The 24,523-nt window shown below is 41.9% G+C and overlaps 1 protein-coding gene across 3 annotated transcripts in view; it reads right to left on the bottom strand.

Moving 5' to 3' along the window:
* fibcd1b (fibrinogen C domain containing 1b) overlaps positions 1-24,523 on the bottom strand; it is a 158,385-nt gene that overhangs the window by 50,891 nt on the left and 82,971 nt on the right. The gene's annotated exons all lie outside the window — the stretch shown is intronic.

Raw genomic sequence — 24,523 nt, 5'->3', positions numbered from 1 at the left:
AGGGCAGCGGAGAGGGCAGAAAGTGGTGGGGTGTCTTTGAACACCTGTCTATTCGCTCTTTCTCTCCCATCAAGACGAGAGAAGAACGGAAAGGATCTCCCGTGGACTTCAAAGGGAGAAGCTCAGGGGGGTAAACGCGTTTTTGTGAGCTCACACATACTGTCTATACACACACAGAAGATGATGCACATAAAAAAAACAAAAATTCAACCACAACACAAATGTGCTACAAAATTCAAAGGTCTATAATTAAGAAATAAAACTTCTCTGGCCACTGTAAAGAACTTTGAATGTGCAGGATAAATGTTAATCTAATTTTATGTTTTCTGTGACTCTTCTGTAGCCTATATATCTAGACGCACCATAGCGGCAGCAAATCTAATTTGCTGCGAGTGTCGTCTAGCAACTCTCAATTCACTTCTGAGCTGTAAACGGCAAACTCTTTTCGGGCCAATCACATCGTGTATAGAGTCGGTGGGCGGGGCTTAATATAATGACGGCCAAGTTGCACATGCGCGTGCTTCTAGTAAACACAGAAACTGCCGAACGGCGGTCTTTCGAATCAGCTTTGACCGCAACTCTGGAAGACTTGGAGTTAAGCTTTTCTCTGAGAAAAGAACGGCACTGAAGTCATTCTTAAGAAGGAAGATGTGTTCTGAGTTTTGCCGACTGGATACGTCGAAAGTTTAATCTGTCAACGAGCTCTGCTTCACCTTCGTTGCTCTGGTTGGTGGTAGTGCTATCCAATTGCGTGCACCTCGTGCAGAGGGAGTTTTAAAAAGACAACCGTTTATCCCGCCCCTCGGATTGAGCCCTGTCAATGGTGAGTTTCCAGACCAAACATCTTGATGTGGGTCGGGCTTGTCAGGCTAACTCTTCTGCTCTTAACCTGATTTCCATAACCACATTAATGCTACATTGTAAAATATATCTAAAAAGGCATGCAAATGCCTGTATTTATTATGGATAATGTAAAAACCTTATTCAATATATTTACTATTCACTGACAATTCATTTAGTTGAAACATAATTAATTTATATAACTTTATTTGGTGCAAGACAACAATTTTTTTTACTAACATCATATAAACATAGCAAAAAGTGTTTGAATGAGTCTCCTAACCTACACTGCAATGCATAATGCTGTTTTGTGCGAACATGATTGAGACGCCAGTCGTTTGTATTTGGCACACTTCCTCCAACCAGATGCTGGCGCTATAACTACATCTTGGAGTGTTGGATGTCTTCAGGCCAGGGTACTTATCAAACACGTGAAGTTTAGACAAGATTAAACATTTGCTTGTGTTACAACAACTTCCTGTTTCATGACGAAACATAAAGATTTCTCAGGAGGCCACGGACTTCAGCGAAAACTCAAGATCTTCGCAAAGTAATGTCGCAAAAGCCTTTAGATTAGACTGACCAAATATGATGTTGATCTGATAAATCTCTAGGAGGAGTTTGTTAAAGTACAACATCTGGAAGTGGCAAAAGCGTCTCAGGTTACGTATGTAACCCTAGTTCCCTGAGGGAACGAGACGCTGCGTCGAAACGCTGTGAGAATGCCTCTGCGTTAATGCGTCGTGAAGCGCCTGTAGAACCATTCCATCGGAAAAAAGATCGATCGTCGGCGTGATGACGTCATCGACCGGAAGCTATAAAACGTCCGTGAAAACAAACAGGAACTAACTTCTGATAAAGCCTGAAGTAAGTGATCACGGACACGCCGGGAGTATGGCAGAGCGACGCAGCGTCTCGTTCCCTCAGGGAACTAGGGTTACATACGTAACCTGAGACGTTCCCTTTCGGGGAACTCGAGCTGCGTCGAAACGCTGTGAGAACGCTTATACCCACATCGCCATAGGACCAAGTGTCTCGTATGTGTGAAGCCGAAGCGCACACGGTTACGAGAGTACCTGTGCCCCTACTGTAGATGCCAGGTCTAGTTCGTAGAACCTGACGAAGGTAGAAGGAGACGACCATCCGGCCGCGTTGCAGATATCGTGGAGGGAAGCCCCCGACAAGAGTGCTTTAGAAGCAGCCATACCCCTGGTTGAGTGCGCCCGGACAGCCAGTGGAGATGGCTGCCCGGTAGCTTCATAAGCAAGTGAGATGGCCTCGACCACCCACTTGCTCATCCTCTGCTTGGATACTGGGGCCCCCTTCTTAGGGGGTCCAAAGCAAACAAACAATTGTTCCGATTTCCTCCACAGGGCAGCTCTGTGGACATAAGTATCCAGTGCCCTCACAGGACACAGCAGATTTAACCTTTCCTGGTCTGACGTCATAAACGGAGGAGGACAGAAGGCTTGTAGAGTGATGGGGCCCCGTGGGCTCGTAGGAACCTTGGGGACATAACCCGGCCTGGGATGCAGAAATGCTTTCACCATCCCTGGCGCAAACTCTAGACATGAGGGCCCTACTGACAGGGACTGAATATCTCCTATCCTTTTAAGAGATGAAATGGCCAAAAGGAAGATAGTTTTTAAAGTGAGGAACTTATCCGAAACCTCCTCCAGAGGTTCGAACGGAGGTCCGGACAAGCCCCTCAAAACAATGGCCAAGTCCCATGCTGGGACCCTCGAGTGCATAACTGGCCTCAACCTTAATGTGCCACGAAGGAAGTGTGTAATTAGAGGGTGTCTTCCCAAAGACACTCCACTGCAAGGGACGTGGAAGGCACCCAAGGCCGCCACGTACACCTTAAGTGTGGAGGGGGTCAACCCTGCAGAGAACCTCTCCTGCAGGAACTCCAGCACTGTACCAACCGGGCAGTTAACTGGGTCCCACTGGCGTTCTCTGCACCATGCTGAGAAAAGTCTCCATTTCAAAGCGTACAGCTTCCTTGTGGACGGAGCTCTGGAGTGTAGGATGGTCTCCACGACCTCGGCCGAGAGACCTTCCTCTATGAGCCTAGCCCCCTCAGAGGCCAGGCCCACAGTTTCCACATCTCCGGGCGTGGGTGCAGGAATCTCCCGCCCGCCTGAGAGAGTAGATCCCTCCTGATCGGAATCTCCATCGGAGAGCCTTCCAGGAGAGATATCAGGTCCGAAAACCATACTCGGGTCGGCCAGTTCGGAGCCACTAGAAGTACCTGGGCCCCGTCCCGGCGTACCCTCTCCAGAACTCCTGGAAGCAAGACAATCGGGGGGAAGGCGTACAGAGGCAGCCTCGGCCACTCCTGTACCATGGCATCCAGCCCCAGCGGGGCCGGATGGGTCAGAGAAAACCACTGCGGGCAGTGAGAATTCTCCGCCGAAGCGAACAGGTCTATCTCCGCTTTCCCATAAACCTTCCAAAGGAGCTCCACCACCTCTGGGTGGAGTCTCCAGTCCCCGGGCCTCGGCCCCTGTCTCGACAGGCTGTCTGCTTCCTGATTCAGGGCCCCCGGGATATATACTGCCCTGATTGACAGCAATTTCCCTTGGGCCCACAGGAGGATCCGATGTGCCAATTTGTCCAACGGACGAGACCTCAGACCCCCCTGGTGATTTATATAGGCCACCACGGACGTGTTGTCTGTTCTGACTAGTACATGGTGGCCCCTGAGGTCGGGCAGGAACTGTTTCAATGCAAGAAACACTGCGAGCATCTCTAGCCGATTTATGTGCCAGTGCCGCTGATGTTCCTGCCATAGACCCTGGGATGAGCGACCACTCATGGTCGCCCCCCAGCCCGTGAGAGAGGCGTCTGTCGTTAGCGTTACGCGACGAACATGAGCCCCCAACACGGGACCCTGAGATAAAAACCCCGGGTTTTTCCACATGACCAGAGCACGTAGGCATCGCCGCGTGACTTTGATCGTGCGGAGCGGATTTCCCCTCGGGGAGAACCCTTTTGTTTTGAGCCACCACTGCAGTGGCCTCATGTACAGTAGGCCAAAAGGTATCACGTTGGACGCTGCTGCCATGAGACCTAACAGTTTCTGGAACCGTTTCACAGTGACGGCTCGGCCTAGCTTCTGTTCTTTGGCGGCTGCCAGGATCGATGCTATGCGTGTTGGCGATAATTGCGCCCGCATAATTACCGAGTCCCAGTTCACACCTAGAAAAGTGGTTCTCTGAGCCGGAGAAAGCACACTCTTCTTGGCGTTCAGCCTCAACCCCAGCCTCGACATATGGGCGAGAACAGCATCTCGATGCTGAACCGCCATCTGCTCTGTATTCGCTAGAATCAGCCAGTCGTCGATATAGTTCAGTATGCGGATGCCCTGTAGACGCAGCGGCGCCAGAGCTGCATCCACACACTTGGTGAACGTGCGGGGTGACAGTGCTAGACCGAAGGGAAGTACACGATATTGGTATGCCTCTCCCCCGAAGGCAAACCTCAGGAACTTCCTGTGATGTGGAAGGATGGAGACATGAAAATACGCATCTTTGAGGTCTATGGTGACAAACCAATCCTCCGATTTGACCTGCGCTACAATCTGTCTGAGTGTAAGCATCTTGAATTTGAGCTTGGCCACCGAGCGATTCAATAGCCGCAGATCTAATATCGGGCGTAAGCCCCCATCCTTCTTCGGCACGATGAAGTAACGGCTGTAAAAGCCAGACTCCCTGCTGGGAGGGGGAACCCTCTCTATAGCCCCTTTTTGCAGGAGTGTCTCTACTTCCTGTGCCATTACCAGAGCCTGCTCCTGGCCCACCTCTGTAGGTAGGACACCGCAGAAAGGAGGTGGCCGACTTTTGAATTGAATGGCGTACCCCCTTTCTACTATCTGCAGGACCCAACGAGATATATTTGATAGACGTTTCCATTCGTCTAGAAAATCTACTAAGGGAACCAGCCTCTCGAGGCTGGCCTCTGGTGTATTTTGAGCAACAAATGCAGTGCCCTGAAGCGGCGGACCGGCAGGGAACGACTGACTTGACTGCTCGGGGACCCCCCGGAGGGGGTGCGGACCACCCCGGGTGGCCCGCGGAGACCGACTGCGCCCCGGCATTGCGGCGGGGTTGGCAGCGCGGCCCCCGAGGGTGCCGTAGGGAAGCGGGTACCGTTGGCAGGGGTAAACACCACTTCCCTACGGGGGGAACCACCCTCAGCGTCCTGACGCTTCTGGCGTCAGGAACGCTTCGACGAGGCCTTCTTGGCGATCAGGACTGTCCGCAGATCAGCCCTGCCCCTCGAAGGCCTCGCCTGAGAGCGCCGCCCCTCGTCCCCGCGCTGAGGGGGAGCTCGAGCGGCGACGCTCTGCTTTTGTTGCGCCCTGTGAGCGGAGCTCGTACTCGGCCTAGGCTGCCTGATGTCAGCGGCAGCCCCAGGGACCTGGACCCGGAGAGGGAGAAACTGCTTTAGCGCCGCAGCTTGTTTCTTTGACTCCTGGAACCTCTCGGTGACAGTGTGTAATGCGTCACCGAAGAGGCCACCAGGAGACAGCGGCGCGTCGAGCAGGAAGCTTTTCTCCCTCTCCTTGATTTCAGTGGGGTTGAGCCATAAATGCCTCTCCGTAGCCACCAATGCTGCCATAGAGCGGCCAACACATCTGGCCGTCTCTTTGGTGGCCCGGAGAGTCAGATCAGCTGCTGTTCTTAGCTCATTTATGACATCACCCCCCACTTCATCACGTCCATCTAAGTCCCTGAGCAGGTCAGCCTGATAAGCCTGCATTATAGCCATGGTATGCAGGCATGCAGCAGCCTGACCTGCCGCCGAGTACGCTTTGCCCACCAGTGCCGACGTTGTTTTTAATGGTCTGGTGGGCAAAGTCGGGGCCTTCAGGGACGATGCCGAGGAAGGCGAGAGATGGCTCGCGAGCGTCTCTTCTACCTTTGGCATCGCCCCATAACCGTACTGCTTCAGCCCCATGATGTTGCTGTAGACCGAAGTCTGAGGGCTGAACACACGGTATGATACCGGTCTCCTCCATGATGTTGCCACCTCGGTGTGCAAATCATGGAAGAATGGCAGGCCCCGCCGCTGAGGTTCTGAAGCGCGAGCGGGCAGGAATCTTTCATCTAATTTGCTAGATCTTTTTCTTCCTGCCTCAGATCTTTCTACGGGCCAGTCAATATTTAATCTGGCCACAGCTCGCGTTAGAACCTCAACGAGCTCCTCACTCGCAGGGGACTGAAGTGGCGAATCTTCAGTCGCGATGCTCTCAACGTCCACCTCCTCGGAGCTGGATAGTTGGAGCACCGGCGGCTCTCTCGGGGGGGAAGAAACCGCAATGCGTGCTTCCAAGCCCCGAGAAGAGCCGCTGGATGGAGCAGGTGAGGGCAGAGATAAGGCAGCGCCCGTCTCAAACCCCTCTGCAACATCCAATTGTGAACCCCACGACTGCAGCCTCCGCTCTGCCTCGGCAGCAGCGGGACCAGAGCCGCGGGGAACACGAGCCGAGGCACCCTCCTCGAAGAGTGCCCGGCGGGAGCGCAGCGTTCTCAGTGGCATACGCTCACAGTGCTCGCAAGCAGCCCCCTCGAGGGCTGCCTGGGCATGCTGCGCTCCCAAGCAGGCAACACAAAGAGAGTGTGTATCCCCACTCGTGATGTAGCGTGGGCAGGGATGTACACACCTCTTGAACTGACTGCTTTCACTCGCCATTTCTCTATCTATTTATTTTCTCTTTTTTGTAAATATAAGGAATATTTAACAAAGGGTGGAAAAACTCTTTCAATAGACAGACAAAAACACCAAATAGACAGACAGGTTCACACAGATCGCTTGCTGAAGGCTCAGAAGCTAGTTCCTGTTTGTTTTCACGGACGTTTTATAGCTTCCGGTCGATGACGTCATCACGCCGACGATCGATCTTTTTTCCGATGGAATGGTTCTACAGGCGCTTCACGACGCATTAACGCAGAGGCGTTCTCACAGCGTTTCGACGCAGCTCGAGTTCCCCGAAAGGGAACTGCCATCTTTGCAAAGAAAATTCAAAATATCCAACCCATTCTCACTCACAAGGCGCATCACAATGAAGACGCTAAAGGTACCCCTAGGCATCACTATTTTGACGCACAGGGTACTTGATCCATTTCAGTTGTTTGCCCACTGTGTCAGATCAAGACATATTTAATTCTATGCATTTGTAAAAGTAGATTTTATGAATATAGGCTACTTTTATATTTTGGAGCCACTAACTTAACTCATACCCTAAACCTACCCACTTCTCAACAACATAAAACATGCAACAGGCAAATAAAAGTACAATCAAAGATATTTATTGCAAATACTTACCAGAAACAGTATAAAAGTATTAACTCATGTTGCATTCCAAGTATTCTGAAGAAATACGATGTCTTCATGTAAAGAACAGACTTGATCTTAATGTTTAAATCGCAGAAATGATAATCCCGTCGCTCCGTGAACACACACACTCCACTTAGTCATATCTCATTCAAATGATTTACGTGACTCTTTAGCATGACACGTTTGGTCACAATACACACAAGAGCCAATTACATTTTACAATCAAAGCTGACGTAATGATGCAATTGGTCACAAGACATACGAGAGAATATAATATCTACTATAAAATCTGATCTTTAATATTTGATGTATGCATGATCTTCGGCAGATGGAGACGCTGATTGCTTCCTAAATTTTGGGGATTTTCTTCACCCAAATCAATTGTTTGGCCTCAAAACACTTGAAATATTTGTACTTTTTGAATAAATTGTGTCTGCAGTAGTATTGGCCTGTTATATCCTGTATTTTATATCACATAACACACAAATGGGTATGTTTAGGGATGGGGTTGGGTTACATGTTGAAACGTGTCTAAATAGAATCATGCTGGCTGATTAAATTGAGAATCACACCCCAACATGTCATAAAATCATAATCCAATATAATTGCATCATGATGATAACATTCCCATGTCTAACCAAGCCTGCAGTCTCAGATACTGAAGCTTTCGCGCCTCGATCGCCCCCCGGTGACCGGTCCCAGTATAGCCGCCCCTCTGTGTTTTCGAATGGACGCGAGCCAAACTAAACAATAAAATTACACCTCAAATATTTTTTCCCCAAAGTTAGTTTATGTCATTGAAGGCAGTTATCATCACGATGATTTAATTTCAAGTGTTCGTTTTTAAAATACGTTTAGTTTTAACTAGTTATTTGATGCTATAAAAATGGGGGGTGTGACGTCATGATTGACAGCTGAGATCGACGTCTTCTCTGAGTGAAGTTGTCACTGAACAGACTTTTTTCGGGATTTTTGGGAGCAGATTGGAGCTTTAGCTTTAATTTCTACATATCCATAACTGTTTATTTCACACCAACATGATTAATTGTTCTGCATCTGTGAGAGTGTGGGTGGGCTTTTGATATCGCAGCTGTCCTTCCTGCTCTACTTCCTGCGCTCTACTGCGCAACTCCGGTCCCGAAATCGCTACTGCGCAGACTCGGTCCCAAGATGTCAGCGGCGTGCAGGCCGCCTGAAAGCTTCAAATCTGGCAAGCGGAAAAGGATGATGTCGAGTCATCCATATTTTTTTACGGTCTATGTGTCTAACACGTCTGTGTTTGACGCCAAAGGTTTATCATTGGAAATATGAAATCAATGGAACACCCTGCGTGTCGAAAAAGCACATGACCATGCTTTGGATTTTGACACATTGGGAGTGAGAACGGGTTGGAATATCGCACAGGCTGTTGGTTTTCAGATATTGCTCCCGGGAAATTTGTGTTAGGTATTCGACTGTACTGTGTTATATCTTCCGAATTTCATGCTTGTCAATGAAACCTAGCGCAAACAATGCTAAATTGAAATTTTGTCCCTGTCTAGCCATTTTGCCACACCTAATTCTGAAACCCATAGCAGACGTAAATGTTCAACACTTCTGATTTGTATGCAAAGTTTCATGAGTCTTCGAGCATATTTAGGCCTTCAAAAATGTGATTAATTTTGGAGAAGACGAATAATAGAACGAGCAATTCCAATAGAGTTCTCACACCATCGGTGCTCTGGCCCTAATTAATAAATGAATGAATGGATGAGCATACAATAACACTGCATGCAATAGCTGTGAAGCATGTAAGCATTTTCAGATTAAAGCTGTAACTAAAATATGGATTCAAATATTAATTGGAAAATTATGTGTGAGAGAGTTTTTTTTCTGTTATATAGCTATGGTATTGTTGGCCATATAGCTATGGCTACCTCAATCAATAGTGTAGCTTTTACTGTATCTTTAAGAGCAAAATTAGATATAGCCACTGAAATGGATGCCCTGAAGTACACCAGTGAGCTCTGGATCAGTGTGGATAAGTTTTCATCACCTATTTTCACTGTGTTCTAGAATCCAGTTACAGAAGAAAAACCTAAGTTTGAAGAGCAGCTCAGAGAAAGTGACACCTGAGGGGGAAAAGCAACTATATAGTCTTTAACTCACTTCCTGACACATAGTACGTGTCACACGTGTGTAGATGTTCAAAAGCAGTGAGCAGGGCATGAGAAACGACTGACTCACCACCAGAGCAAAAAAACTAAGTGTATCTAGGAAGTCAGAAATAGCGAGTCTGGTTTGAGACGTAATTTGTCTTTCCAAACATTCCCAATGTACATTATTCAAAACATCTGAGGAAATTATTATTTTTTTATGACTAGCGATGAAAATCCCCTGAACTAAATAAGGTACTTTTACATGACAATGTTTCTTTTTCTTGAAAACAAGGTTTCAAGAGGTGCCATGATATAAACCTGAAAAGTAAGTCAAAAAGACAACATAATACATTATATTATAGCCTATACAGTTCCTGATAAAAGCTAAAATAAAACAAACAAAACAACTGCCAGTACATACTCTCCAGCCCTCATGGCCAAATGAACAGATGACTAAACAAAACTATGAAAGGTCATGCTGAGACTACGTCTACATTAATTTGGGTACATTAGAAAGCTGCGTTTTCTTTTCAAAACCGTATCCGTCCACGCTAGAGTTATCCAAAAGTTTCTCATCCACACTGAAACGTCAGAAAGCGCAAAATTCACTGAGATGACACAGACGGAAAAATACATTATACATTTCTCATGCAATTCTTCTGGCAGGATCATTTTATTTATCAAAGTATCTCACCATTCCACCTCCAGGTCACACTCAGCCACTATTATATGTTTGGTCTAAAATGCAACTGCTCTCAAGTTTTGCTGCAGGACAGCATTTTCTGTCGTCTTTGAAGGACTGTAATATAAAGAGTGTGCAAAGTAACATATTTAAGGGTGCTTTCACAACTGCCTCATTTACTTCGGTTGAATCGTACTAGAGTTCGTTTCCCTCTTTGGTGCGGTACGTTTGGTCAGGTTTGAAAGCAGCAATCGCACTCGGGTGAGCACCAAAAGCGCACCGAACAAGCGTACCGAGACATCCTTGAAGAGGTGGTCTCAGGACGCTTTCAAACGAACTCTGGAGCGGTTTGTTTGAGGTGAGAACGTGATCCGACCTCGAAAAGAACCAACTGGAAAAGTACTGATCATATTTGGACCAGCTGCCGTAGTTAGCTGCGCTGACAATGTGTGCATGCCATTATTACCTGATAGATCTTTGGAAATATTTTCGGGAAGATGAGCATGTCAAGAGTTAATAATTAATGCACGCCTCCGCTTGAAGTGACGAGCGATGCGCGGTCGCCATTTGCAGTGCATTAGAACATTGTTTTCACATCGCATCCACGCTTCATTATAGAAATTTATTGTTTGCATACTGTGGTAAATACACACAGTGTAGTAGATTATGGCCAGGGACAAAACTAGCCTGCGCAGTCGTCTCTCTATAGTGTTATAATTTGCTGGCTTTGCCTCTTCTGTTGTAATTTTCCCACACGTAAATTCTGACTAATCGAAAAACAGTTTAGGAAATACGCCATGGCCAATGAGTGATGTGGATGTTGTCACGTGCCTGCGTTTTGGTTCGTTTCAACTGGTTCGGACCAAAGCAATCAGTGTGGTCTGAAAAGTAAACAAAAAAGCTGAAAAATGCAACAATGTATAATTGTTTGCCCTTGGTCTGGACCAAATGAACCGAACTAGAGATGTGAAAGCACCCTAACACACAACAGTGTGACAGTGAACAGCACATAACAGGCATAATACCGGTATAAAAATGTATATCTATCGGTACAATATGCGTCACATGACTAAACATGCTTTTTTTTACATAGTTTGACGTAGTATGACTCATAGTATTGACTCATTTGACATAGTTGTCAAATACGCTCATTGTCACAGTCCACATTACAACATGAAAATAGTGTGAAGGGCAAGAAAAATGTTTCCGAAAGGAAACGTATTAGTGTGGACAAGGCCTGATAGGGGTCATATTTGATAAATCAAATGTTATGAAACCGCAGCTTAACAGTAACTATGATGAAAGCTCAGTGCATTTACACAGATATGAATGAGTCATTCATAAAAAAATATATGGTTTAGTCAATGTTCTTCCTTAAAACTGCATTTTGAAAGAGTTTTGAATACATCCCTGCTGATTTTTTTTTTTTTTTACACAGCTTTAAAAGGATAGTTCACCACCAGATAACAACGGTGACAGAATTTACACACCCATATGTCATTCCAAACGTTCCTCAATATATCTTTTGTGTTCCACAGATAAGAGGAAGCCTTACATGTTTGGAAAAACATGGGTTGAGGGTGAGTAAATGAAGCTGGTTTAAGATTTTAAGAGTCTCCTAGTGTGGCAAAGTTTATATAATTAGTCTGGCAAACCTATAAAACCAGCCAAAAGACTGAAGCTGGTTTCATGTGCTTTTTAAAGCATTGCTGTTGTTTAAATACAATTTCAGACTAATTTAATAATGCTTTCAGCTACTGATCGATTGTCGTTCTCTAAGCTCCACTTAACATATTTAAATATTTTCTGCAGAATTGTCCTGATTTTCTCCTACAGAAGTGGTGAAAACATTGCAAAAATGTGCAGATTTCCACAGAGAGTGATCCAAGAACAAAACAAGATAATTAACAGAGATGATTAGTACACTAATGGAGGCTATTAAAGAGAGAGAGAGAGAGAGAGAGAGAGAGAGAGAGAGAGAGAGAGAGAGAGAGAGAGAGAGAGAGAGAGAGAGAGAGAGAGAGAGAGAGATGAGAAGATGAGAAGATGAGCAAGATGAGCAAGATGAGAAGGGGTTGGGAATTTGAAGGAGAAAAAAACATTTCAAATGTACAGAAATGGCATACAAGTAAATACAGATGTCATCTGTTCATTTAGCTTAGGTCAACGGGATTATGATGAATCTGTTCATAATTCTGAGATCCCAACAAGGTACTTACAAACACACACACACACACAACACATCTATGTTTGAGCTCACTTTCACCTCACTGGACTGGTATTAATGCACTCACTCACTTAAGACATCTTTCATCTCAACATCCGCCCTCTCTTCCCTTCGTTCTCCACTTACTTTTTATGCGTATCATATTTCTTAGCAATATTAAACTCCAATGACACCCATAGTCAGCACTACTGTAGTTGTCATGCTCGAGTTTGTGTGTCTGTGTGAGAAAGAATTATGGAGGGGCACTCATGACTCACACAGAAAATGGATGCTCTTTGTTAGGGAGCCATAATTCATAGTGCTATAATTGATCAGGGAGTGTGAGGATTTACAACCGAAAAGAAAGAAAGAAAGAAGAGAGAGAGAGAGAGTGCTGATAGAGACAGAAAGAGAACACGGAGTGAAATAGAAAAAAAAGGGAAGTAAATGTGTCTAAATAGCACATGATAATGATCTCTCATCTCCTCTGTCATATCTTCTTTGTGAAGTGTGAATGAGCTCCCTAGTGATGAAAGAGTCAGTTTAACTCTTTTTTTTCTTTTTTTTCCTTTTCTGATTAAATCTGATTTGGAGTGAATAAGACAATGTCCCTGGATAATGTTATCAATGACAGAGCACCTTAAATGTGCACAAAGCAGTGTTTCAAACTGATTCTCTTAATCAAGAAGCTTAAAAACGGTCTATTCTCGGTCTACTTGTGAAACATAAAAGACATTGTGCTCACAGGGACGCAAGTCAGAATCTGGTCTGTGTCTTGTCCATTGCCATCTCTGTTTCTCTGTTCCTCACAGTTATTTTATTGATGTTATTTTTAAAGAAATTAATCAATTTATTCAGCAAGAACTCATTAAATTGATCAAAAGTGAATACATAATACATTTTTTGTTCATCATATAATCCTAAAAAAAGTATCACAGCTTCCACAAAAATATAAAGCAGCCCAACTACTCTCAAAATTGATATTAATAAGAAATGTTTCTTATACAGCAAATCAGCATAATCGAATTATCTCAGAATGATTACAAGACACTGAAGACTGGAGGAATGATGCTGAAAATTGTTTTGCCATCACAGGACTAAATTACATTTAAAAATATAATACAGAATAGAAAAGTTATTTTAAATGAGAGGGAACCAAGTGGAACAGTGAGGTTACAGGGAGAAGAGGTAAAGAAGGTGCAGGATTTTAAGTACTTAGGGTCAACAGTCCAGAGCAGTGGGGAATGTGGAAAGGAGGTGAAGAAGCGTGTGCAGGCAGGTTGGAATGGGTGGAGAAAAGTGTCAGGTCTGTTGTGTGATAAAAGAGTACCAGCAAGAAGGAAAGGAAAGGTGTACAGAACAGTAGTGAGACCAGCGATGTTGTATGGTTTGGAGACAGTTGCACTAAGGGAAAAGACAGGAGGAAGAGCTAGAGGTAGCAGAGCTGAAGATGTTGAGGGTCTCTTTGGGAGTGACGAGGATGCATAGGATCAGGAATGAGTACATCAGAGGGACAGCACATGTGAGATGTTTTGGAGACAAAGTTAGAGAGGCCAGGTTGAGATGGTTTGGACATGTTCAGAGGAGGGAGAGTGAATATATCGGTAAAAGGATGCTGAGGTTAGAGCTGCCAGGCAGGAGGTCAAGAGGAAGACCAAAGAGGAGATTTATGGATGTAGTGAAGGAGGACATGAAGGTAGTCGGTCTGAGAGAAGACGATACAGAGGATAGGACTAGATGGAGGCAGATGATTCACTGTGGCAACCCCTGAAGGGAACAGCCGAAAGAAGAAGAAGAAAAGTTATTTTAAAGTATTTTTTTACTGTATTTTTAACACATAAATGCAGCCTTGGTGAGTCTTTCAAAAACATTAAAAATACCTTTTTCTGATCCCAAACTTTGAATGCTTCAGCTGGAGCTGCAACAGTTTAATGGAGATTACCACAGTTTGCCATCACTGGGGAAGTCGTAATTACAATCTCATTCCATTAAAATTTGGATTTGAGAGGGCGTTCATGTTCAATTTTTTAACTAGGAAACTAATATTTACGATAATTCTGATTGCACGGAAGGCAGCATTAGTTGTACACCACATGGAGTGTGTTCTGTTAAAGGGTGAAAACACCACAACATCGTTTTTCAGACATTCAGGCTCCTGCCCTGCATCAGGAGTGCTCAGCCTGGTTTTCAATCACAGCAAAAGAGGCAGAATCTCTATCTTCACTTGGATTGTTTTTGTCCAAAAGCTCTGACGGTCTGAATTTAAATAGTGTTTTGACGCATTAAGTAGCTAAAAAAGACACACCTGGCTTACTGAGGTAATAAAAACTTTAATAGAAAACGTTGAACCAGTTCACCTGTGTGATTCATTTGCATATTAAATCATGCTTTTAGTGAACATTGTAAGAATATTATGTACTTTATTATGTACAAAAGCTCACAAAGCTCAAATCATCTCAAACTGGTTTCTTGAACATGACAATGAGTTCACTTTACTTAAATGGAGTCACCAGCTCTTAATCTGGGAAGTGATAGAATGGGAGATTTGCATCATTAATGTGCAGCCGACAAATCTGCAGAAACTTTTCTATCATGTCAATATATACCAAAATCTCCATGAATGTTTCCAGCACCTTGTTGAATCCACAAAGAGCCAGTTCTGAGTCTGAGGATGAAAAGTCATTGAAATAGTTACATTGTTTATTAATCAAAGACACTCAGGTAATCCAACCGGGACACAAACGAGACAGCATGTAAAACACTACAATACTGGGCAATGAATAGGAACTTAAAAAGAAACTGAGAACAAAGGAAAACTAAGGCCCTGTCCCAAATGGCAGTCCTCTGAGTCCGCACTTTCACGATGTAATGCCATTTTGACTGCCGGGTAGAAGTCCTCTGTGTAGCTTGCAAACTTGCGGGCTCAGCTGAAGTGCGCATCGAGGGCGCATAGCAGCCGCAAAGGGGGCGCTCACTAGCTCCCTTCTTTAAGTTTAAATGACGAATGGGACACCCTATGGTCTTGTGAACATAACGTACACGTGCACACAGTGGCCAATGTAAGTTCACAAGACCGAAAGTGCACATTTGGGACAAGGCCTAATGGCACACACAAGGCAAACACAAAATGAACTGAACACAATGAAAATGAAGGCAAAACATAACTATATTACAACTAGCAAGGAAGATGTACCTAATAAAATGGCTGTGTGAATGTACGTGGAGGGGAGAATCCTTCTTGATTCATGGAATGCACACCTTGAACTAGACTGCTAAAAATATTTATTTATTTATGGTTATTTTTTAACCAAAAAGCTGGGATTAGTCAGGTGGGTCATTTTAAATAGTTGTACTAGGTGCTTGCTGCTAAGTTACTCAGCTGCTAAGAAATTTTTACTGTCAATACAAATGATGACACCCTCACATACCTTCCTGTTGCTGGGCCAATCTAACACAATGTTGGGTAGTCTTTGTCAAAGCAGGTAAAACTGGATACATTTGTCAACTATCATTTGTGTTTGTGAGGCGGTGTTTGCATTGCATTGTATTCCTATCAAATTATTACTGTATAAATGGGGAAATGTCTATACTCTCACATTTTACCTTTATTTGTATATGTATGTCACAGCGGACATCTGCTTTGAATGCTAGCTGCCTGGAAATTTCACATCCCACCAAATGAATGGCGCAACCAGGGCAGAGACATGATGTGTCATGTCATTTCTAACAAAGTTGCCGTGTGCTCATGTAGCAAGTCCTACTCAACTTGCTGCGAGTGATATTTGAACCGGGGTCTCTGGCGTGGGAGGCGGCATGCTAACAAGAACGCTAAAGACTGCAGTCTCTAGGGTCAGTCGCTAACAAGCCTTTTGAGGCCAAATGTGAGGTTTACACGCACAACTCTTACTGGCCTACGTCCGTTACATTTACCCCATGAAACCTCACTCTCATCCGGGTCAACAGTTCCGTTCCTACTTGCCCCGTTTCCGAGCGGGATTCGAAATTGAGTTGCTGGCATGGGAGGTGGGCATGCTAGCAAGGACGCTAAATACAGCAGCCTTTTGCGCAAATTGCTAGTGTGCCTATTGAGGCCAGGAGAGTGAGGTTTACAAGCACAGCTCTTACTGGCCTCCATCCGTTACTCTCCAATAATTACAACACAAAGCGCTATTGATCTAATGTGTGATCAGCTTGACTGACCCAACATTTTAAAAAACAACAACAACCCAGCAACCCAGGTTGGGCTAAAACATCCTAGCATATGTTCAGTCCAATGTTTACTAAATACTGGGTTGCCAAATAATCCAGCAATGGTTGTTTTTAACCCAGGATTTTTTTTTAGAGTATAGCATAGGATCTTTACTTTATGTCCCACATCAAAGGACTTCTTCAACACATGACATTCCTAGTGATATACAGGTCCTTCTCAAAAAATTAGCATATGTGATAAAAGTTCATTATTTTCCATAATGTAATGATAAAACATAAACTTTCATGTATTTTAGATTCATTGCACACAAACTGAAATATGTCAGGTCTTTTATTGTTTTAATCCTGATGATTTTGGCATACAGTTCATGAAAACCCAAAATTCCTATCTAAAAAAATTAGCACATCATGAAAAGTTTCTCTAAACGAGCTATTAACCTAATCATCTGAATCAACTAATTAACTCTAAACACCTGCAAAAGATTCCTGAGGCTTTAAAAAACTCCCAGCCTGGTTCATTACTCAAAACCGCAATCATAGGTAAGACTGCCGACCCGACCCTGTCCAGAAGGCCATCATTGACACCTTCAAGCGAGAGGGTAAGACACAGAATGACATTTCTGAACGAATAGGCTGTTCCCAGAGTGCTGTATCAAGGCACCTCAGTGGGAAGTCTGTGGGAAGGAAAAAGTGTGGCAAAAAACGCTGCACAACGAGAAGAGGTGACCGGACCCTGAGGAAGATTGTGGAGAAGGACCGATTCCAGACCTTGGGGGACCTGCGGAAGCAGTGGACTGAGTCTGGAGTAGAAACATCCAGAGCCACTGTGCACAGGCGTGTGCAGGAAATGGGCTACAGGTGCCGCATTCTCCAGGTCAAGCCACTTTTGAACCAGAAACCTGGCCTGGGCTACAGAGAAGCAGCACTAGACTGTTGCTCAAAATTTGCATGTCATTCGGAAATCAAGGTGCCAGAGTCTGGAGGAAGACTGGAGAAGGAAATGCCAAAATGCCTGAAGTCCACCTGCTCACAGTGACAAAACCACTGGTAAATGGTTTACTGACCATGGTATTACTGTGCTCAATTGGCCTGCCAACTCTCCTGACCTGAACCCCATAGAGAATCTGTGGGATATTGTGAAGAGAAAGTTGAGAGACGCAAGACCCAACACTCTGGATGAGCTTAAGGCCGCTATCGAAGCATCCTGGGCCTCCATAACACCTCAGCAGTGCCACAGGCTGATCGCCTCCATGCCACGTCGCATTGAAGCAGTCATTTCTGCAAAAGGATTCCCGACCAAGTATTGAGTGCATAACTGAACATAATATTTGAAGGTTGACTTTTTTTTAAATTAAAAACACTTTTCTTTAATTGGTCGGATGAAATATGCAATTTTTTTGAGATAGGTATTTTGGGTTTTCATGAGCTGTATGCCAAAATCATCAGTATTAAAACAATAAAAGAGCTGAAATATTTCAGTTGGTGTGCAATGAATCTAAAATATATGAAAGTTAAATTTGTATCATTACATTATGGAAAATAATGAACTTTTATCACATATGCTAATTTTTTGAGAAGGACCTGTATATATATATATATATATATATATATATATATATATATATATATATATATATATATATATATACATTTCTGCATCTGGCAGATACTTTTATCCAACGCGACTTGCATTGAAGTTACACATTTTACACTTTGCCAGTTCTTGCTTTCCCTGGGAATCAAACCCATGACCTTGGCTTTGCTAGCACCACGCTCTATTTTTTGACCAACAGGAAAGCATGCATATATACATACAGACTGAATATATTTGTGAAACTCTATGTATGTGTACATTGCAGCATGGTGTCAGTTAATAATTTTTCTTAATGCACACTTTCATCTTTTTTATGCTCTTTGACTCACTGGGTCCATAAAAAAAAAAAAAAAAAAAAAAAAAAAAATATATATATATATATATATATATATATATATATATATATATATATATATATATATATATATATATATATATATATATATATATATAAAAGAAAACACACATATATATATATATATATATATATATATATATATATATATATATATATATATATATATATATATATATATATATATATATATATATATATATATATATATGTGTGTGTTCTTTTATTCAACGTGAGTTATTTCATGTCATCTTCCTCTCTCAAATTTTATTGACCATATCAGATTAACTACAAAAAATGAAAGAGACTGAATGACTTCACAACCCATGTCCTTGTCCTTTGTTGAGTATGATCCTGCCCGGCTTTGTGCTTAACACTTAAAAAGCTTTAACTCGTCTTAAGTTTAAAAAGTTTCAGACTTTTGAAGTAAATTAAAATTAATGATGGCATGATAACATCATTTAGGTACATGAAAGAGGTCTGTGACTCTCGCTTCTTTTCAGATAGAAGCTGTAAACTGAATAGTAGCAATTGCTTTCAGCAGCAGCCAACTAAACCTTTATAAATTCCTTTACATAAGTGAGTAAAATGTTCTACCATTCAACGCTATTTAAACAATAAGCAAGAATATCAGAAATACCAAAACCATGCAAATTTCTGGTTCCTCTAAGCTGTGTCAAAGACAAACTCACTCTGAAATTCATTCTGATATCAAAATATAATTAGTATAAAATTAACATTAAAGGTGCACTATGTAGTATTTTTGCAGTAAAATATCAAAAAACTACTAGGCCAGTATTACATATTTTGTTCGGATAAGTCCTTGCAATGTCCCAAATGTTCACAACTAATTGTAAATTGTGAGAAAATTGCTATTTTAACTAAGGACCGGGACGTTTCAGCATAGCGTTTGAGCGAGTCGCCTGTTAATCGTGTCATATCTGCGCTACCTTCGGTTTTATTCTGCAGAAGCGCTTTTCTCTTAGCAGTGTGAACATGTCACAGCAGCGCCGAGCGAACACACAGAGTAACGTCAGAACATAATTTTAAACACACTTAAATGTACCTAATATGATAAACAGAGCTGCTTTACCTTATAATCATAACCGGAAAAAGTGGAAGTGCGGGTGCAAGGCAACTGTGTCCCGTCCTGTCATAATAAAAGTCCTGGTACTCGCGAGCCGTGTGTTTGTATAACAATTGCTCCAGTGGCCGTGCTCAGCTCCACAACATTCGGTTCTGTTCTGCTTTATACTAGAGTAACATTAATAACCGCATCCATGAACATGATTTCTGCCCGAGTCCTATTTTCCACCGGCTGTTAGGTGACGTCCCAAGATACTGCGCTCACACTTGGCGTCATCAAACTTTTTTTTTTTTTTTTTAAAGTTACCCTGTTGCCTTAAAATTTTGAGTTCATTGAAATTAAAAATTTGAGTTAATACAATTTTTTTTTTTTTTTTGAGAATCGACAACCTTTATTCAAATATTATTACAATAAAGCATACTGGGTAATTGTGTGTTTTATTTGTGATGACAGTGAAACATGCCAAATTGTTCTATATTTTATGATTCAGCAAATTTTTTATGTGGTTCAGATACAAAAATATGTTAGTTTCTATTTATTAAACCAATTTACTTCATTAACTCAATATTTTTAATTTCAATAACCTCAAAATTTTTAGGCAACCAGGTTACTTACTTTTTTAAGTTAAACCAACAATATTTTTTTTCTAATATAAAGTAGGACCAAAATATCTTATTCAGGACTGCACTAAAAAAATAACGTGCATTTCGTATGGTCCCTCTTATTTTATTAAAATAATTAACACATTGTAGATTCTGCAAGGTGTAGGTGTAAGTAAACTTTTGAGCATGACTGTGTGTGTGATTTGATATTCGATTAGGATTTAAAACTTTACCCACCCCGTGCAGATAAAGCCAGACTAAGATGCAATATGTCAATATATGGAATCATTCCAATTTCTAATTTCTAATAGGTTTCACATGTTGTTCTTTTTTTACTTTACATGAGCATGTATTCCATATTTGATACTTGTACATAAATTACATTTCTGAATGTGATGTTAATGACATGTTTAATCTTTAAAGTTCTAAATGCAGAAAAATTAGGCTTGCCCTCCTGTATGTGGAAGCTGTGTCTTTTCCTATTTAACGCGTCAGCCATGGTCCCTCACTGGCTAAACACCATATGATATTAACTAATAATGTAAATTAATGTGTTAATTACCATGTATAAAGGTATCATTATGTTATGACTTGTTACTTGTTCGGGACTATTAATTAATTCAAAATGAATTCAAAACCCATAAACACAATTACAAATTACTTACTTAATTAATAAATTAATAGTCATGTGCCCCAAAAAAATAAAGTCATAACATAATGATGCCTTTATAGATCGTTAGCTAATGATTAATTAAAGCAGATAACTGTAAGTAGAAATGCATGGCTTTGACCTGTTGTGGTAATTAACACATTCATTTAGTTTATTAGTTACAGTTTTTGCCCGTTGCTTGAACACATTTTGCAAAACTTCGCTCGTTGTGCCAAAACTCTACACACAAGTAAACATGACACAACACTGGGAAATATACCATGCACATCTGTGGCAAATTGAAACTCTACAATCAAAATCTAAACTCGGCTATCAAAACCTAACATTCCTTTGTCAAAATGTAACTTTGAGGACAAAATGATGCACTTGCATCATATGAATACACTTTCAGATCAGGGGGAACACACTAGTCTACTTTATATAAAACACTGTAGTCTTTAATTTTCACTGTTTTTATTCAGTTCATCAGTTAGCTTTCTGTGAAGCAATGCAACACTTATAGTTTCTTTTTTTCCAACAAAGGTTTTCACAACAACCAACAATGAAAGTACTGAAATGTTACAAATGACATAATACTGTACATCTCAGTACTATACTTCACACTACAGTACAATCTCAATGGTACAGTGCTATTTACTGTACTGTCTGTTACACAAAACAAAACAAAAAAATTGTTACTAAAGGAGCACAAGCCAACTTGCAATACAGTAGTGTGATGGTACAGTATGTACTGTAGATAGAGTTAGTCTGGAATGGAGAGTTGCTGTTTTCCAATCTGAATGTCCTTATGATGGATGCAACTGTGACCCGGCTTAGATGTGGAGGACTCTCTGCCCAGCTTCCCTCACTGTCAGAGCCATGACTTACCACATCATCCACCAAAGTAAGCCTAATATTATCTGAAATATTGTTCTGAATATTGTTCTGTCTTATATTTATAAATAGGCATGTGAACTATAAGTATTGTTATAAGTGTGTTGTTTACTTAAAACTTACAAGTATACTTGCAGTATAAAACTACTAAACTAGTAGTTTAATGAAAGTAGTTTAAACTTCAGTGTACTTTCATAAACTAAAAAATGTACTACAAAATTAAAATAGTAAACTACTGGTATACTTATAAGTTGTGTACTTGTGTACCTAGTTGTGTACTTAAAGTTTACTACTGTTACACTTGAATGTATACTGCAGTATTGAAGAAGTACTAACACGCTTACTACTAGTATATTGATATTAGTATACTTAGCATATAAAATGTACTTGAACATTACTTAAGTATACTTCATAAAATTAACTTGAAGTATATTTCTTTTTCGTAAGGGTATAAAAATAAAAATAAACTCATTTTGTATAAGTTATAAGCTAGTATCCTCATGGGGACCTCAATTTTGGTCCTCCCAGTGACATGAGTCCCCAAGAATCAGCGTGTATTCAGGTTGAAGTGGTTCTAAGTCTCTCTCCTCTCTCCCCCTACCTCAATGCTTGCAAAGTTCTCAAAATGGCTCACTGAGGCCTATTTGTGGTTGGCTGATTGGTGTTCAGTTTTGCAAGTAAGTGCCTTCAGGTGTGTATTTGAGTGGTTGCAATTGTAGTATTTTGGAAACGTGTTTTCCAAATGGCACCCTGAGACTTCATTTTTGAACGAAGTGTCTTATGTATGAAATAGAGTGTAAGTGGTGTAAGTGTGTTGCATAAAGGAGTAAGTGTGTTGCAGAATTGCAACCAGAGTGCAAAGCAGTGCTTTTGTTTAATGAATGAGTTTGAGGTATGGGAACAAAAGCTTCACGTTGTGTTACTTTAGTTTAAGCATGGGTCTATAGTGTTCAAGCAATGGGCAAAAACTGTAATTTAATGTTATTAAGGAATTAATACATTATGACATATTTAACTAATAACAATTTAATGATTATTTAATCTATTAATCATGTATAATCTTCATTAGTTGCTGATGCAGTAATCATTAATAAATGGGTTAGTTCACCATTAGTAATACATTAACTCATGATTATCTGTGCATTAATTAAGCATGAATTAATGCATATTAGTGCACCCGTATTGTAAAGTGTTACCATTATTTGCAGTACCTCCATCACACTGATTTTATGGAAAGGATCTAAGAAAGGCTTGACAAGCACATTTTTCTTTCCTGTGTTGACTTTATTGTTCATTGACTACTATTAGTATGCCATTCATGTGTTTATCTCCCACAAAAGGGTAAACATTGTGCCCCCAGGCACCATCCAAACGTAGTGAGTGGTCCCCTCAGATATGTCAATCTCTTTTCAGCTCAACCAGTAGTGTGAGTTTGGGACATGGCTACTGAAGCAGGCTGAGCCAGAGGGTGTTTAGCCAGTGAGGGACCATGGCTGACACGGTAAATAGGAAAAGACACAGCTTCTCTGCGTACAGGAGGGCAAGCCTAATTTTGCTGCATTTAGAACTTCAAAGATTAAACACGTCATTAACATCCCATACAGAAATGTAATTTATATACAAATATCAACATTTACAAAAAAATCTATAGAATTTTGCAAATTTGTATGAGTGAGGTCATACAAGTTCATACGAATTAGCCACCTCGTATGAAAGTATGAATTGCCATGAGATCGGTTTGGTATTTTTCAAAACCGCTGGTATTTTTTGTTACCACTGTATATCATACAAGTGCATCCTCTGCCATCACCATAACTCCCATGAGCCTCCAGAGGAAGTGTTTGATGACACAGAGGGTCATGGGTAAGGAAAACAATTGAGTCTTGAGGGAATTTGACTGGTTAAAAGGAACATGACGTAAGCTTTATCTAAATCTCAAGGGTAAACAATGTCCATGTGTGTGAGAAACTGACAGTGAAGCTTTACACCGACACTACAGACACTATAATAAGGCCTGCTACTTGTGTCCCTCTCTCAGCCTGTGGGGAATAAGCAGGTACACTATAGAAAGTGCAATGACTGCCATCCTGCAACGCAGCAAACAAAGAGTGTGTGCAGAGAACCAGAGTTTGTAAGTTCACACTTGACTAAACCAAACTGTACATCTCTCTGATGATAATCTGCTTAACGGGAAAGACAATGAGAATCTATTTCCATGTATAAGTATGCCCTGCAGCACAAGTGCCTCACTTGGCCACACTAGTAGTGGAGGGGTGGCAACATTAGAAACAACTGTATCTTCATCAACATTCCCATGGGCCTGACTGATGCCACATTCATCTATCAGCCTGCATCCGTTGCACCAATTTATGACCTCACACAGTATGTGTGAGTGTTTGTGTTTTTATGTCCTTTAAATTCCCTGTACATCACCTTTCTCACTTAGCAGAGAACCACAAGCTAGTCCCCGCAGCTCATCTCATTAAGCAAACAGTGGAACAAAAACACTCATACAGACCAACAATAATGATTCTAGTTTAAACTTCTCTGCAGGTTAAGAGCTTGATTATAGCATTTTGGCTGTCAAAAGCCATTTTGGCTCGCAGAAATGGTAAACATGGCAATTTGGGCTTTCTTGTTGATTTGATTCCCGCTTGCTACATGGAGTGGAAGAAAAGCAGAGGGAAAGAGTTGCTGCTGTTTATCCTGTGATCATGTGAGAAGAGATGTTTAGTGCTTTAATTCAGTGCTTTCAGCTTCTAGGTTGGACAGTCAGACAGACAGACAGACAGACAGACAGACGGACGGACGGACGGACGGACGGACGGACGGACGGACCGACCGACCGACCGACAGACAGACAGATAGATAGATAGACTGCAGTGTATGCAGAGGTGCGGTGTTGGGAAGTAGTGTGCTACA

Source organism: Pseudorasbora parva, chromosome 3 (genome assembly GCF_024679245.1).
Source record: "Pseudorasbora parva isolate DD20220531a chromosome 3, ASM2467924v1, whole genome shotgun sequence".
In the NCBI taxonomy this organism is placed as follows: domain Eukaryota; kingdom Metazoa; phylum Chordata; class Actinopteri; order Cypriniformes; family Gobionidae; genus Pseudorasbora; species Pseudorasbora parva.
The sequence above is the reverse complement of the archived record's forward strand: the minus strand, read 5'-3'. Positions and strand labels throughout refer to the sequence as shown.